This window comes from Patagioenas fasciata, chromosome 10, assembly GCF_037038585.1.
Source record: "Patagioenas fasciata isolate bPatFas1 chromosome 10, bPatFas1.hap1, whole genome shotgun sequence".
Taxonomy (NCBI): domain Eukaryota; kingdom Metazoa; phylum Chordata; class Aves; order Columbiformes; family Columbidae; genus Patagioenas; species Patagioenas fasciata.
In genome coordinates this window covers 16,299,401-16,314,362 of record NC_092529.1, presented here as the reverse complement: position 1 = coordinate 16,314,362, position 14,962 = coordinate 16,299,401, and the positions used below count along the sequence as shown (strand labels likewise).

At 48.0% G+C, this 14,962-nt stretch overlaps 1 protein-coding gene across 9 annotated transcripts in view; it reads right to left on the bottom strand.

The window, feature by feature from the left end:
- Nucleotides 1-5,975, bottom strand: part of FOXP1 (forkhead box P1) — a 383,077-nt gene extending 377,102 nt beyond the window's left edge. For 3 of the 9 annotated variants that reach the window (XM_071813224.1, XM_071813231.1, XM_071813229.1), the window contains exon 1: nt 5,888-5,975. The gene's annotated coding sequence lies outside the window, so the exon portion shown is untranslated. Of the gene's footprint in view, nt 1-5,112; nt 5,242-5,887 lie in introns of those variants that run through there. The other 6 variants (XM_065845218.2, XM_065845224.2, XM_065845225.2 and 3 more) reach the window with 4 other exon arrangements.
- Between the last annotated feature and the right edge of the window lie 8,987 nt (nt 5,976-14,962).

The following is a 14,962-nucleotide window of genomic DNA, read 5'->3' as shown; positions in this document are numbered from 1 at the left end:
GAGATGAGACTTCTAAAGAGCTTCTACTGCCCTTTGCACTCTTGCAATAATCTTAAATTACTACAACTTAATTGCAATTTCAAGGCACCAAAATGGAGACGTTTTAAAAACAGCACAGGGAGGGTCAACAAGGGGAGAAAAATTATTTAGTCCTCCTCAGGTACCAGATGCTTCTTGGAGAGAAATTGATTTTGCTCATGCTCTTCTCTTTGCTCATTTTCCATAGAACACTATCTTCATTTTCAGGATGGCACTAAACAAAAAGTTATTAAGAATATTCAGGATACTTGCCACATAGAAACAGCCATTAGACATAAGTCTGTTCACCTGCATTCATGGAAGAGATCGGTGCCAGGAGAATAGAAAGACAAAACCCTAGAGCACATTTGCAAAGAAGACTGCACGCAAACAGAGCCAGCGGCTTCCCTGACTTGGTAGCTCCAATGCTGAAGTAAGAAAAAAGAGCACACGTTAAAACACTCCAGACATCCCAACCAACAAGTATCTGATCTCCTAAAAACAGAACAACTGATTCCTCTACAGCCCAAAATATAGATTTTTTTTTTTTTAATTAAAAGACTACAGAGGTCCCACAATTGAGTTTTTCCTCTAATGACTGCATGATTTATTCCAACCTACTTTTTTCCCCTCTATATACATTGGCATCACCTTGTTACCTACGGTAGCTGCAATTCCCCATACGCTGCAAGCTGCGGGAATCAGACGGCACGGGAGCTTGTGAGAACAGCGAGCTGCGAGCAGCGTTTTTGTCAGTGCAAAAGCAAGCAGTTCTAGCAAACACAAGATCTTATTTCTTATTGCAATGAGACATTTTACAAGGATTCGGCCAACGCAAAAAAAAAAAAAGCAGGCTCATGATTTAAAAACCGCTGTGCTTTAGTGCAGCTGAGCACTTACGCATGTCCTCAATGGCGTGAAGTCAAGGACTCCAAGCCCAGCCATACCTTTCTAAGCATTTCAGCAAAGTTTGGTTGCCAGGACCTCTAAGAACAGCCGCAAAGATGCTGCTGATCTCTAGTGCACAACGGTTATAAATTCCACTTAGCGAACGCTTTCTGGCTCCTGTCTCCACTGAACCGCTCGCTGGGTGTGAAAACATGCTAGTATACGTAGGGGGAGGAAAAAAAGAAAAAGTTTCAGTGATACGAGTTAGTGACACAGACCAAAAGCCAAACCCAAAGGCAGGGACATCAGAAGAAGCCCCAGCTGATGCCAGCGTGCCCTGGATCTGGCCCTGCACAGCCGGGGCGTCTGACTGTACCCTGAGCTCACCTTTGGGGACGCAAGGACCAAGCCATAGCCACAAGCTAGGGGACTGTGTTCTCAGAGCAGGATGCCACCCATGCTCCTGATCACCCCTCCCGGTCTTTGCCTCCAGCCTCTTCCCACCCTGCCTCCCCAGCAGAGACTCGCAGGGAAAAGCTCCGGGAAGCAAGACTCATTTGAGGAATAACTACGATGTGCTGTTTAATTCAAATGTAAGCTTAAGTACAAACAGCAAACAAAAAGCCTGTGCAACCAAGCTGCCTGACTACAGCAGGGCCTGATCCTGTGCTCCCCGAGGTGGGAAACCCCCGGAAAAACCCCCCCCCCGGGCACTGTGTCCGTGTGCACACCGGGGATGCTTGCGCTCCGAAAGGCAGGGAAGGCCTGAACAAATGCCGTGTCTCCGAAGAGAAATCCAGCTACCTGCTAAAATCTCACTACATCTTCTCCAGCCCTGTCTCAGTTGCATAGAAATATTTCAGCTCAGTGCCTTGAAGTTGTAATTAAATTGTAGTAATTTAAGATTATCACAAGAGCAAAGGGCAGTAGCAGCTCTTCAGCAGACTCCTCTCACCACTTAATGCTACTCAGTCTTGGGGTTAAATGAGCTTCTTTAGTCTAAGTACCTTAAAGCAAGTGAATCGTAAACAAAATTTATACTATTTTCTGACAGCATATAATCTATTTAAATTTATTAAAGCTTCTCAGAGAAAATTTAAGATGACAGAAGTATCATTATGCCCTATAAATAACTGGACAGCCTTGCAGAAATAACTGTATTTTATATACATATCCTACATATGTGTGTGCATATGTTATTTGATATACAAATACATGCCCAACAGATATTTCACAAAAGGTATTACATTATCCGGTTCAATCTCTCAACATAAATGACCACAAGCAGTACAAATACTAAATGCTAAGCTGCATTCCATAAATTTGCCTCTTTACTACCAGCCTTTTTCCTAATTTTTACCATGTCATGAAACAGGAATAATTCTGGAACTATAAATGTTTACAGTATATCACACCAAGGATGATAACGCGAATTTTATCTCTTAAAAAAAGGTGATCCAGTCCAAGAGAAAAACATATTGCAGCATATGCGCACTGAAGACCAATGCATAATTTTCTCCTCAACTTTCCTGCTCCTTCTCTTACCAGTAAAAAAAATAGCTGTGTTACTATTACTGGTGAAACTGATTTAAGCAGAAAATGTTTATAGATGTTAAATAACATTAAACATTACCCAAAATGGCTTAATAGCATACATGTGCATGTTCAACACACATACTTTTTATTGTCTAATTAAAGTATACACCATAAAAATCTACAGGCTTTATAGTAAGTTATGCAGGATGGTTATGAAACCTTACCTTATAAAAAGTATAAAGTACTTATTGTGTGATTTGCACTGCCAATTAAAGAAATACTTATGTGAAAAAGTTTTGGATTTCTTCATTCTTCAGTAGATGTGCACTTAGTCTGCCTCCTGATTAATATACATTAGGGTAACAGCCTTTTCCTCAGATTTTTTATAATAGGTTTGGAATACTTTAAAGAAAGAAAGGGCATATTTGTAAACTTTGTAGTCAAGTGTTTGAATACAAACATGAAAGTGTCAAGCAACAAAAATAACCTAATTCACTGGTTATGTTTGATTAATACTCAAATCCTAAACAGTTAACTGAAGTAAAATCAAGTATCTGTTAATACTCTTTACTACTATTTCCACTAAAAAAACTACACAATAACACAGTGTCTCTAATACAGACACGAACACAAGTTATATGCAGTTTTGCAAAAAATCTTGGCATCTCAAAAATAAGGTGCCACCCTAACTGGCTGGTAATATATTTGAAGGAAAGATAGCACAAGTTTTCTAAACTCTAGGAACACAGTCATAAAACATACAAGGCTTAATCACAATCAAACTCCTCTATTATGCATCTGCACAGCACTTACACACAGAGAAAAAAAAATAAAATACACATTTCCTTACAATTCAGAGATCCAGAAATGAAAGCTGAACTCCACGGAACTTTTACGGTTTTCAACCTTACACTACTGAACGCCTTTTTCTCTGAAGTTCTAGACAGCAGAAATAAAATCAAACCCTAAGTCTCTCTGAAAGTGCATAAAACTCCAACCACTATCACCTTAAAAAAATATATAACCCAGCCCATGCACAAAAAACTAACTTTGCAACCAAAATCGTAAGCAACATAAAGCCTTGTTTGAAATAGTAGTTATTTTTCTCAAAGTTATCCTTTGGTTTCACAACAAAGATCAGCATTTGTAATGGTCCATTTCTGCATAAGTGAACATATAGCCTCGCTGCCTGATCGAATAGTCCAGAGCTCTCAGTGAGGCAGCTCCTGACAACAGCCCAGCAGCAGCTTTGTTTGATCTCTCCTGCCTTCCTTAATCTGGGTTGTCAAGGTTCACTTGTTGGAGGCTGTTTACTTTTTCCAGAAAAAAAAAAAAGAAAAAGAAAAAAAAAAGTGATTTTTTTTTCTGTCTCTCATACAATGACTAATCCAAAGACTAAAGGGGAAGAATGCTGCCAATGCAAGATGTTAAAGCTACAATACCTTTTTGCAATGAGATTTTAGCCGACACCTTTTGAATGGTAACTAGTGAAGAGCTTCCTCCCCCAGTGCCCTGGTCCATTCAGTATGGTTCTGAGATAGTTCACATAAAATGTGCAGGGGAAAAGATTCAGAGGAGAAAAAATTGAAACCTGTAGCCTTGATTTCCCCTTCTTCCTCCAAATCTAGTTGCAAAGATGCACAGTACCTCCTTGCTTACACTCGCTTCTCTGATTTCAGGCTCTCTCAAACTTGCAAAAAGTAAGAGCTCCTCAGCAGTAACAGAAATGGTAAAAATAACACTAAATCGAGTGAAACGCCTGTTTTCCCACTGCCGAAATATTACAGAAAAATGTGGATTAACAGTACAAGCAGCAAGTTTCTTCGACGACATTCTTGAAACTTTGTCTAATTAAGAAGCTGTCATTAGTGACATCAACATTCGGTCAAAGCAGATAAAAGGCAAGTTTAGAAAAACTATATGGAAACACAGTTTAGAGAATTGTTTTAATATTTATGACCATCCAGCACCCTAGAAATCAGCAGGCTACATTGTGTAGACGACATGCTACAAGCAGTATACATACATTACTCACTCAAAGAACAGTTACTAAAAATGAAACCTTAAACTTCTGAGCACAGAAGTTGGTCTCCAGCTTCTCTAGAGAAGCGGCTCTGAGAGCGCTCGCAGGCGGCAGATACCTCGGGTAGGTACGGGAGGGCTGAGCGCTGCTGCCGCTGCCAGCCTTGGGGGAAACCACGGGAAAAGGAGGAAAAAAAAGAAGAGGGGAAAAAAAAAAAAAGTAATCTCACTCGGCTTAGTTCACTCAAAGCAAAAACACGCAATTAAAATCATTACAGCTAAGTGGCAGAAAGAAGACTCGTTAAAATCGCGCCGCTCCGCAGCCAGCCCGGCGATGCTCTCCGCGCCGGGGCCGCCGGATAATTAATAGTTGTGCGGTGGTGGGGAGGGGGCGGCCGCTGCTCCCCGCGCAGCCCAGCTCGCGCCCGGCTGGATGCCTTTTTTTTTTTTCCCAGGAAAAAAAAAAAAAAAAAGACAAAAAACAAGAAGAAAAAAAAAGACAAGAAAAAAAAGACGCGGGGTGGGGGGAGGAGAGAAGCGCGGACACGCCGCTCGGACGCCGCCTGCAGCGCGCACTCTGTCGCTGCCCGGGGCAGGCGATGCTGCGCGGAGCGGCAGGTGCGAGGGGCGCAGCGCGGCCCTACTTACCGGGCGCCGGCGGCCTCCCCGGGCTCCGCGGCGCGCAGAGAGCCTCAGCTCCGCCCCGAAGCTCCACACCGCGGCTCTACGCGCAGGAGGGGGACACGTGAGGGATGCGCGGTCCGCACCCGCACAGAAAGAAGTTGCGCCGGGCTGGGGAGGCGCGGATGTTTATTCAAACACTTAGTCTCAAAAAACCTCGAGGGGGGATGGGCGCAGCTGGACCCGGGGTGGGGGAGGATACGCGGCGCGGAGCTCCGCGCCTGCGGAAAGGACTGCGCGAGCGGAGAGCTGCAACAGGTGCTGGGGGAGGGAAGCGGCCGGACCCGGCGCGGGGGGACCGTGGGGGGAGGAGGGGGGCGCGGCCCCGCCGCAACTTCTTGCCCAGAGTGCTGAAGTTGGGGCGTGCGCGCCCCTTGCGCGGCGGCGCGGGGGGGACCCGGCAGAAAACACGAGGAAAGTGCGGGGGGTGGGGGAAATTGAAAGGGGGAGGGGGGAGGGGAGAAAGCGCCGCATCCTACTCTCCGCGGAGGGTCCGCGCAGAGTGAGGCGAGGGGGGGGGGGGGATGAAGTTTCCAAAGTGGGCGGGTAGGGGGTGAGAGCGGCTCCGTAGCCCGGGGAGGGGGTCCGCATCCGCGCACCGCTGCACCCCCATCCCCCCCACCCCCCTTACCGCGCCGGCGGCTGTCGGGGAGGAGGGGGGGCCGGGCACGTGGGGCCGCCGGGGGGAAAAGTGCAACAGCCCCGGAGGACCGGGGAAAGTATCGGGGGGCGCCGGACTCACCCGCAGGACTCGGCCTGCCGCTGCCCAGCACGGCGCGGCCCCGGCGCGGGCGGGCGGCGGCGCGGAGCGGCGCGGGCTCCCTCTCCGTCCCGTCCCTCCCTCCCGTCCCTCCAGCACGCCGAGCCCGGGCGGCGCGGCGGCGTGCTCCGCCGCTTGGTAAATAACAATAGAGCCCTCCGCTCGGCGCCGCGCCCGCGGGGCCCCGCACGCCGCCCCGCCGCGCCCCCTCCCCGCGCCGCCCCGCGCCCCCACCCCGCCCCGCGCAGCCCCGCGCCGCCGCCCGCGCGGGCGGGCCGGGGGCGGCCCGCGACACCCCCGCGGAGGGAGATGTTGTTATTTTTTGCTGTTGTCAGTCTCTGACGTCACATCCACCTGCTGGGTAAACAAGGCTTGGTGCAAGGGAAAAATAATAATAATAAAAAAAATTACAGCGCGGTTGGGGGGGGCGCGGAGGGGGAATGAAAGGTGGAAGCTCCGCCGGCGCGGAGTTCCGCGGAGGACGGCCGAGGGGGGGGGGGGGGGGGGGGGGGCGGGTCGGTGAAGGCGGGGCAGGCCCGCAGGGAAGCGAAAGTGGCCGCGGAGCGCCCTGCGCAGTGCTGCGCGCTTTTGCGCGCCGCTGGGAAGAGTTCAACGCGGGGCCAGGCGGACCAGGACTGCTCCGCGTCCCCCGAGCAACTTTTATGCAGTCGTTCCCCACGGCCCCGCTGTGCCGCGGGGGCTGGGGGGTGTCAAGCCCGCGTAGCTGGGGGCCGCGGGAGACCTTACAGGACCTTCCGCGGAGCCCGCCTTACCTGCGCGGAGCGGCGAGGTGGCGCTGCCTGCGCTCCCCCTCGCAGCGCAACGCCGTTGTTGGCGAAACGCTGCTTAGAAACACTGCGCGGGTGCGCAGCGGCGCGCACCGGCCGCTGAGCGGGAGTGACCGACCCGAGGACCGAGCTGAGCGCGGCGCTGCCCCGCGGGGGCTGCCCTGGCTACGGCCCGGGCCGCGGATCGTCATCCCGGTGGGTGCGCGGAGTGGCCCCGCGGAGCGGCCGCAGTGTCGCGGCTTCTTGTGAAGGCGCCCGCGGAGAGAGGTCGAGTGGGGGCGATCAGGACCGCCAGGTCACCGGCTGCCCCCAGCTCCGTGGCTCCGGCGTTCGGCACGGGGAAGTTTAAAATCACCGACGGCCTTAACTCGGATAATGAGCTACGGGCGGCCGCGGGGCTCCGTTGGCAGTGGCCGGACCGCGCGGTGGTTGCGCGGGCGGGAGCGGGTCCGGCCGGGCAGCGTCGTGCCCTCCTCCGGCCGCTGCAGAGAGGCCGGGACTTGCCGGCGGGACCGCGGCGGCGAGAGGGGCCGGGGCCGGTCCGTTGGCGGGCGTTCCGCGGGGATGGAGCCCTCCCTGCCCGGGACCGGGTCGCTGCGAGGCAGGAGTTACTGAGCGACCGACTTTGTTCGGGGAAAAACTCTTTTTCTCCCGCCCGCGGGGACCTGCGAGGACAGTTTTTCTTCCCCTCCTTTGTTTTTTTGGCGATTGCCTTGGGCTTCCCGCAGGACTGACACACAGCTCCCGGGACGGAGAGGAGCTGGTTTTAAACACCGCCAGAAACGATGCCGACCAGCAAACTGCTCCCGCGGAGAGAACCGCCTCTCCGCGGAGCCCCGCGGCCGCGCAGGGAGCCCGGCCCTCCCCCGGCCGCCCCGGCGGGCTCTGGCGAGCAGGGCCGGGACCGCGGCGCCATCTCTTGGCAAAATCGCTCCATCGGCGAGGGGAGCCGCTCGGGTAGCAATTAACACTTTAAATTACAGTAATAGCAAGGTACTTATGCCTAATTCATTATATTTTAAATAATTAAGAGGGGGAAATGGCTGGAAATAAATATTTGCGAAGATGATGTTTGCGCCGTACTTCAAAAGTAATCCTCGCAGACCGTCGGGGGAGCGCTGCGGTTGCACGGTCGTCCTGCCGGCGAGGCACGGGAAGCGAAAAAGCGCCGGGACCGGCGTGTTTCTGCAGCCCGGTCCTCCCAGCCGAGGTGCGGCAGATACCACCGAGATTGGTGTGGCTGGGGAGGGACGCCAGCTTTAGACACAAATACCTTCATCTTAAGCTTCTGTTGTTTAGATTTTTGTGTTCATGTGTTTATTCAGTAGGAAGAAAAAGGGACAAACCTATTGAAATAGAATTCTTTAAACACTCCTCCCTTGCTGTTCGAAAAAAATATTTGTTTTATGTTTCATCCTGGAATAAGCATGGTTTATTGGAAACTTCTTCATCTCTTGTTTTTAACTTCGCAAATCTAAACCAGTATATCAACTCTGTAAAACATAGACAATGCCAGCGGTGGGACTTCTCCCTCCCCCTCTGCCAATGTAACTGCTAATTGTACTCAAATTGTTTACTGCTGTATTGTTTTACAAGTGCCTGGAGAAAGATGCTTGATATTCCCACCACCAGTAGAACTATCCCAAGAGCAAATGTTTGGCAGATTTTGGCAAGGATATACACAGGCTACAACTGCAGCTTGTTAGCTAAAAAAAAAATTATGAAGGTGATGATGCCTGTGTAATTATAGGTGTTACTTGTTTTAAAGTCAGAATGTTTTCCAAGCTACTGTAATGCCACACCTCCTGTGTCCCAGGAGCCAGGCCTTGGAGTACTTTCTGCTTTAGTCACTGGTTTATGAGGTTTTGCAGAACACATCACTAGGCTGCACGGCTGGTTCCCAGGCCACTTTGCGCTCCTGCGTAGGTGCAAAGCCCACGTGAGTACTCAGCGGTTATTCTACCTTTTACATCAGATGTGAAAAGTTGAGGTAAATACTATGTACTGCCCCAAAAAGCTGGTGGACATATTAAAGAGAAATATTTCACAGCCTGGTTTTATGATTTTCTGACATTGTTTCAGATAAGCACAATGTTCTCACAGTGCTCAGTAGAAGAGAACCTGTGAGTACCCTCATACCACAGCTTGCGGCAAAACCTGTTCTGGGTAAGTCAGTGTTTGCTGCTCTCCCTGTTCTCTGCCTGTGTAGAGGTGGCAACAGATGCCCTTCCAAAAGGCAGAAGATGCAGCTTTGCCTATCACGCAGTATTCATGCAAGGTGAATAACACCAGACATTTATTTTGCCCAGATCTTTAAGGATGGAGAAGGGCTGACTTGCTGATGAGGGAATTTTTAAAAGGCATAAATGTCTGGCTTAGAGGCTGAACCCAATGCTATTGGCAGCACTTGCATGAACTGTAGTGGAAGCAGGATCCTTTCTCTAACTGCAGAAATACCATGAAAAGATAGAAGTAATGTGACCCAGCTAAAGTCTCAAGTTGGCTTGTCTGACAAAAGGAAATGTATAAGTTCTCTCAAATGAGGACTGTAAGCAGACCTACATAATTTTTAAAGCTAAAGTTTCTAATCTACACAAACTGGCATCTCAAACTCCAGTGCCTGCTCTGCAAACACATTTGCACCTCTCATCTGCTTTTGTTACTAGACTTTCTCCAATTTCCCTGGTCGGGTTGGAGGCCGTGTCTCAGCCTACACTGAGGATGAGCTGGAGCGGAACTGAGGCTCTGTGCGCTGGGAGGCACTGGTGCCTGGCGGGACAGGGCTGCCCTATAACCACTCCAAGCACCAGAGCCAGGCTTGCTGCAGCAGAGGAGGTGGTGAGCAGTGCGGTGTTGCTCGCCAGGAAGGCACGTTGTTCTGCCCCATGACAGTGTGATCCAGGGAGAGCAGGCTGGCTTCACGCACAGGACAGCATGAGTCAGGCACAAGATAAACTGCATTTTGCTCTGTTGCAAGCCCAGGGAGCTCCATTGCAGTCAGAGTTGCTTTGAATTTGCATGGATAGTGCAGAAACTTGAGTTCCGGATTTGCTTCAGACTCGTCCAGGTTCCTCAGTGGACGGGAAAGGCTCCTCATGTCTGTACCCATGCTAATGCTCTTCATTGCTCAAGGTGTCCCTCCAGCTGCCACCACATCAGGAGCCACCCAGAGATAACTTTTCTATAGCACATTTCCATTTGTCCTGAGGTGCCAGCCAATGCATATTTCCTTTTCCTGTGGGGGCAATGAATAGACACTGTATTTTGTGTTGGACTATTAATCTGCCTGAATTTGGTAGAGATTCTTAAATGAATATTCATGTGAATTAATGTCATTTAATTCCTATTGCTTCCTGAATATAATTACGTGCTGTATGTGAATTGGCAAACACCACAAGACATCCAATCTTGTTGAAAGTCTATGACCAATTAATTTGAAATAGCACAAGCTGGACACTTGTCCATTGCTGAAGATGCAGAAAGCACTACCCCAAGATGCAGCCTGACTTCAGGAAAGGAGATGGGCTGGAGAGGAAGCCAATATAAAAGGAAATATGTACACTGTGGGAAGCAAACAAAGGGATGGGAAATACGATTTAAAAGGTATTTTGATACAAGCTGTTCTCCAGGTATTTGTCGACAGATTAGGGACTACACTAAACATTTGTATACTCTTGTGAAATAGCTTTGTTTTTTCACATCTCACCCATAGGAAAAAAAAAACTAAACCACCACACACACGAAAAAACAAACACACATCATCTTTCAGGGCCTCCTATTCCTGGCCTCTTTTGAGACCCGGCATCTTTTGGAAGACCTTCAGCACATCCTACAAATAAGAAACAGCCAACTCCAATCCTCCTTCCTCACAGCAGCCCGCCTGCCAAAGTTCACGCTGTTCCTCCAACAATCAAGCAGTAATCAGCTCAGTATTGAAGCAAAACCTGTCCCCAGCATCAGTGCTACCAACCCCTGTCGTAACATAACAAGGACTCTTCCCAAAATATTTGGGCTTGCCCTGTCACAGTGAGAGGCGTTCAAGTTCAGCGCTCTGTCAACAATGCCAGGTGCCTCCTGAACCTCCGGCACCCGAGCCAAGAGAGAGCGCTCAGAAGCACAGGAATAATCATTATTCACATTACTAAAACATAACGGAATGTTTAAACAGATAACGTAACAAAATCCTTCACAGCAAGAAAAATAAAAATACTGTTTATTATTTATCCCAGTCATAGAAAATGAACTCAATCTCCTGGAAAGCAAAAGAAAGGCTTTTTTTTTTTCTTGAAACTGACAACCATCAAAAAATAAATATATATATACTGTGCAGGCTGTGCCCCTTCGAAGGGGCTGATGTTTACTGCAGCTTTTGATAAACCAACTAGCAAATTTGGGGGGAAAAAGGTGACTCAAAGCCAAACACAAACATCCAAGAAAAAAATTGGTGAAACAAAAATTCCAAGAACAATTTAATTTTGAGTCTATCCAAAGATTTCATTTCAATTTTGATTTTTTGGGGGAATAAGAAAAAAGACACACACCCCCTTGCTTGAAAATAAAATTAAAGGACATTTTGAACACAAAGTAGTTTCAAAATGAAAAATCAAAGTGTTTCATGTCAGAAGTGTCAAAACTAACAGCTTCAGCATTTGTCAGAGCTTTTTTGAGTTTTTATAAATGACAAGTTTGGCATGTGTGCACAAACCGTTTTGGTGCTGCTGAATCTGCATTTTTACATGCAAAAAAAAATTGTTGGGTGAAATGTTCTGCACAGAATTGCCATTCCCTTTGTGCAGAGGCCGGCAGCTCTCTCTCCTGATGGCTACACTGGGACAGAGCCTCACTGCCACCTCTCAGCTCGTCTTTGGCTAATTAGTATTTTCCCCATCCAGTGTGCAGGACTTCACAGGCCTGGTCTTTTCCAGAACTGGTTCCCTGGCTAGTGGCAGGAGGGGTACAAAGGTTCAGAGAGACCGACTGTGTACCTCTGGCTTGATGTGCTGCTGTGTGACAGGCTGCCTCAGACATGCTCTAAGGTGATATTAGGTAATTTATTAACCTGGCTCATTAGAACCTTAACAAAGTTGCAGGTTAAGCTCCCTTTAATCAGTTCACTGCCTTCTCAAAGTGGGGGGGTTTCAAAAAGTGTTTCCTCCCTAGAAGTCTGGAGAGGTTTCAGTCGGGTTTACAACTCATCTCGCAGGAGGGCGAGGGTGAAAATAGAAGTATATAGCACCTGAAGCATGCATTTACTTGAAAATGTCTGATTTACATAAAATGCTATTGCTGTGAAAATTTACCACAAAGCATTTGCAATATTAGCAACTGAATGTATTCTTGCTATGAAACCAGCAGCCATCCAGATTGTGCATGTATGCTTCCAGCATAGCTGCTTTTGCTGCAGGCTTAGGACAGTGCCTGGTCCCAAGGGAAACAAAGTCCTGCATTTGCTTCTGTGGAGAACAGACACCTACCTGCCTTTTGCTACCAGATTTCTGTAACACTTTCTGCATCTCTCAACAGCACAGCTATTTTGACAACTTCTAATTAACTCAATCTCAGCTTCTTTGAAGCTTCTGTAGAAAACCGATGTACTTCTGTAGAGCAAGAGACCACATTCAAAACACCATCTCCTCCTCTGACTTCCAGGGCAGCCGTTACCTTCCCCAGAGCTCCAAAACCTGGTCGTACATCGTCTGACTCTGCTGAAAGCTGGACCAGCTCCTTCCCTGCCCTTCCCAGAAGGCAGTAATGGAAACAAACAGAGATAGAAACAGGTTTCCCAGATATTGCTGGCATTTCTGGGGCTGCTTGTACTGCTGTGGAGGACACACAGAAATCCCTGCGAGGACATGCCACACTTTCAGCTTGTAGTGGGACAACCAGTCTCCTCACTCCATGCCCCCTTCTCCTCATGAGTTAAGCATGTCCTGTGAAGGAGATGCAGTAATTGCAAGTTTCCCCATGAAGGATTTTCTGTTGATGCTGTCTCAAGAGTGTACTATGCTGAAATATTATTTCATCTTAATTTTTCCACTATTGTGACTCTTATTTTAATCCAAAAGTCCAACATCAACAAAGGTGAAAGGTTTTACTCTAGTTACATATCTATGAAAACAGCAGTCTCCTGTGTCTTGGGAGATAAACGCTGCCAGATGCTCTAGTAAACACTAGAAAGGGAAGAGAGGAAAAGAAGAGAGTGGCCAGGAGAAGGAAAGGGCTGAAAATAAGTCAGAAATAGCAGAAGAGGAGACCAGAAAAGTAAATTCCTGGTGGTTCTTGCTGCGTGGCAGTGAAGAGGTTAAACCCCAGTACACTGCCATCTCTAGACAGAATTGGTTGTTATTGCATTGATAAAACCCGGGTTGTGTTTTCCTTGTCCATTTTGACCCGTATCTGACGTTAGCATTGCAAATGATGTCTGCTGCCATTCAACTACTCAAAGTGAGTGGACAGAAACAAGACAGAGAGCTTAGCAAAGACTATACTAATGGAAGGGGTGGGGAAAAGTCTGATTTACATGTAATTAATTATTATTTATGTAAAAAACATATCATTGTTGTGGTTCTTGACATCATTTAAAGCCTCTTTTCAAAAGAGGAGTCTTCCCTGCTAGTGCACTAATCACCTTTTTTGTGCTGCAAGTATAAATTGTGATATGGCAGTAGCTGTGTTGGCCCATCACCACCACTTGCAGGGCTGACATCCGACTGCCCAAAAGAGCTAAGCAGAATAATCCTACCTCCTCCCAAACAGGTGACTTTATGTCATCAGGGCCATGGGAAGTAGCGAGCCATTTGGTGGGAAATTATCAGACCTAAGGCCAATGTCGTGCAGAAGATGACAGAGTTATGCACAGCCATTGTAAAGAAGTTTCAGATGAAATAAATGGATTTTCTTCTGAACTTGTAAAATTATTAACTTATTTATTTGATTTCAGCATCTAATCACAAAATAATTACCTAGCCAAGCCCCAAGGTATCTTGACAATGTTGTTCAAGACACAGTTCATCACAGACAAAAGCTCCCACAGGAAGACATCAATCTTCTTCTTGTACAAATGAAACTGATCCACAAAAATGAAGGACAGAGCTCCACCCCAGCTCTTTCAAAATTCAGCTGCCTCAGCCATCGCTCCAGTCCAGCTTCCAGACATGTCCATGCCCACTAGTTTTCACAGGAGCTAGGTCAAACCTCAAGTGCATGGATTACATATGGCAGCATGACCTAATTTATTTGAGCTCCACTGAACAAAATCTATACAGTGGGAAACTTATTGGCAGTGTCTCACTGGTTCTCTCTAATTTGCCAGAGCTGCTGGGCAGGAAACTCAGTTAACCTCAGTGATGGTAGGGACAGATTAAAGGGAGCTGGACTCAAAAACAGGCAGGTCTCAGGCAACCTTCTTAATGAAGAAAAAACAAACCACAGCACTAATTGGAGCAATTGGATGGAGTAGGAACTTTGGCTCAAGCCTGGGAGCGGAGGCAGGAGCAGATGGGATGGGCAGTGCTCGTCAGAGGAAGGGATGTCACCTGGATGGATGGTCCCACGCATCCATTGCACTCTCTGCACAGCCCACAGGCTGCACGCAGGGGTGTCCCAGCCACATCTCCCACATGCCCACCTCCACAGCATTGCCTCTGCCCATGCTGTCGGCCCACAGCGGCCCTACAATGATGTTTTCTGGCTGCTGAGACCTCAGCACCCTGCTGCCCAGCTTCTGGAGGACAGGCAGGGAGTTTGCCTGCTGTACGCCATGTAGGCAAAACCAAGAGCACCTCAGGCAGAAATCTGAGTGCAAGGATCTCACCTACTCTCCTGCTTTTTAGGCAACAGCATATTTCATGTTCTCCCATTGTTGCCTCTTTATCAGCTGCTAGGAGCACCAAAACATAGTTAATCCCACCTGCAAGGCCCAAATTTTCCTCCAGACATACAATTTTGTCCCAAGCAAACAATTTCCAAACAGCATTTCATTCAACCCTTGCACACCCCAGCTGTGGTAGCATTTTCATTCTGGGTGAAACGGCTTTGTCCAGCCTTGCCCAGTTTAAGAATGAACACTAATACCAGCCAGGGATCTGATAATCCAGTTGGAAGGGAAAAAAAAAAAATTTCCTAATATATAATCATCTCCACTTCGCATTACTTGTTTTGTCAAAAGCAGCAAAAGCTACTGTAATCAGCTTGAGACTGAGAAAACTCAGCTCACAAAGAGCACACTTGGCACAAGGAAATGTTCTGATCTGTTGCAGCAGGCTCCAAG